Source organism: Galeopterus variegatus, unplaced genomic scaffold, assembly GCF_000696425.1.
Source record: "Galeopterus variegatus unplaced genomic scaffold, G_variegatus-3.0.2 Scaffold453, whole genome shotgun sequence".
NCBI lineage: Eukaryota > Metazoa > Chordata > Mammalia > Dermoptera > Cynocephalidae > Galeopterus > Galeopterus variegatus.
This window is the reverse complement of record NW_007726564.1, coordinates 373,058-375,920: the sequence shown is the minus strand read 5'-3', so window position 1 is coordinate 375,920 and position 2,863 is coordinate 373,058.

The window sequence follows — 2,863 nt, the reverse complement described above, 5'->3', positions numbered from 1 at the left end:
GGGACTGTAAATTAGTGCAGCCATTATGGAAAACAGTATGGAGGTTTCTCAAACAACTACAAATAGAACGACCATATGATCCAGCAATCCCACTGCTGAGCATATACCCAAAGGAATAGAAATCATCATGTCAAAGGGATACCCATACTCCCATGTTCATCACAGCTCTATTTACAATAGCCAAGATAAGGAATCAACCTAAATGTCCATCAACAGATGACTGTGTAAGGAAAATGTGGCATGTATACATATTGGAATATTACTCAGCCGTAAAAAAGAATGAAATTCTGTCATTTGCAGCACCAAGGATAAGCCTGGAGAAAATTGTGTTAAGTGAAACAAGCCAGGCACAGAAAGAGAAATACTGCATGTCCTCACTCATAAGTGGGAGCATAAAGAAATAAAGAGAGAAAGAGGAAGGAAGGAAGGGAGGGAGGGAAGGAGGGAGGGAAAGAAAACAACAACTACAATAATGCCTTGAACTTTCAGAAGGAGAGAATGGAATTGTGGTTACTAGAAGTGGGAAAGGGGGAGGAGAAGGGGGATTAGCAGAAATTTGTTAAGAGACACAAGGAACGATTATGTTTTATAATAATGAACATGCTAATTATCCTGATTTGATCATCACACATTGTACACAGGTATTGATATTCAACTCTGATATGTATAATCAATTATTTTTCAAGAAAGAAAGAAAAGAATCATAAGTGAAAGAATAAGTTACTCTCTTTCTTCTTCTTGTGATCAGTCTGAGACCCCAAGAATGCTAACTCAGCAGGGAATCAGTCCTGGAGATACTGCATGAAAAGAAAAACACAAATCAATCTTAGCATCCACCATGGCAAGGCCATCTTTTCTGCTGTTGTCATAGCAGGAACCACTACATGGTGGTGTTGAAGATAAGTGATGTAGCAGCTCGGCACAATTCTTGTCAACTGCCCAGAAAAGCACAAGGAACTAGGCAGGTCCCTCCCTCCCACTGAAACTGAGCATCCCGCATCTTGACACAGTTCTTATTTGCTGAATGAAGAGCCAGAGGTGCTGCAGCCATCTAAGCATGTGCCCACTTCCAATGGACTAAGTGTCTGCTGCTCGGGCTAAGTGTCCATCTACTCCCCTCTTAGACCTTAGACACATCCTTATACCTTGCTTTTTACCAAAGGCTCAAGACGTTCCCATAGTTGGAAAGCTGGGACTTCAGCTGCTGCTGGTGCTACTGTCACCATGGCCACCACCGTATACCAACAAACTCTCCATTCCACATCTGACAAGGAGAAACCCATCCACTGGCTGGACCCACAGAGGCCCTGGCTTCCCCAAATGTTTCCCAGAGTGAACAATTACACAGCCCAGAAGTGCAGGGAAGTGAGTGGTTCTGGGATGTCTCTTCATGAGGCCTGTATGAAGACATCCTACTGATTGAGCAGTCTGCTGTGCTTGGTGTGAAGCTGTGGTCTGCTCAGTAACACATTCCTTTTATTTTCTTTTCCTCCACCCCACCTCCCATATTTTTTTTCTCCTCACTCTTGCTTCCCTGGAATGGTGTCCCCTCCATAAAGTAGAGAAGAGCACATAAACTTTTGCCTCGGGCTGTTTGGGTTAAGACACCACCTGTGCTGATTAAAATAAGAGTCCCAGATTTCCAATAAATGGACAAAATTTCTCTCACTATACATTACACACAGCTCTATTTACTCTCTGTCCTTGTAGCCTGGGCTCCCAATGCTACTGCGGTTACTTACACTGTACTTTCAGTACATGCACATGCATGCACACAGTCACATTATCCCCAAGAAAATACCACACTCCCACCCCAGTACCAGAAGAGCTAGGACAGAGGAGCTTCAATTCTTAGCCACACTGTGTAGAAACACCCTCCCCTCATACCCCATGGCACTGGTGTCACCTTTGAGAGTACTGGAGAAATTATCTCCCTCTTCTAATCTCAGGGGCCACCTTATTTTCCGTCTTAAAAAGCACTATATTTCTTCCAGGGAAAACCTCAGCTTATTATATGAGGATATGAGAAAATCACAACCATTTAGAAGTCTGTTTTAATTAAACAATTAAACTCCTTGATTGACTCCCTATTCATGACAGATTGTGACAAGGAGATATCATTCTCCCCTCGTTATTGTTTTGCCAAGACAAGGCCTACTGGAAAACTTCTGTTCAGCTATCTATACTGTATAATTTGAACAGCAAATAAAGGATTTTCTCACCAAAATCATCCAATTCATTCATCCCTTCCTGATATTGTTCTTAATTCCCAGCATTGAATTTGTTTCTTAAGAACCCTTTGGATACATGGGAATCTAGCCTACCAGAAAACCATTAAGTGGGGAAAACAGGGTCAGAAATGGTTCTATTTTAGCTAATCAATACATTTGCATAGATTCATTGGCAGAAAGCCTGGTCCTAATATAATTGGATATCATCTAACAACTTTCAGCCAGTGTACACTGAGCACTTATTATGTGCCAGGCACTGTACCAGGTACTGGGGAAAAAGAGAAGCAAAATCTATACCTCTAACCTGGAGAAATACACTGGAAAATTGTTGGGGCTTGTTTTGTTTGCTCTGCTATTACCAGTTTTATCATAAAACCTTATGTTTTTTAATAAGTAAATATTGAAACAAATTTATGTAATTGCACATCACTCAGAGTGGATTTTAGAGAGTCATAAGGATATACAAGTGCCTTTTTACACAGTAATAATCAGTGTGTGTGAGGTAGTTTTCAATAAATCTTATGTATCTTATATCATGTCCTTCAATGAACCTAAACACTAACATTTGAATAATTGTACATAATAGTAATTTTTATCTGTCTCTCTGCTCCAATATACCTTATGAAGGTGAC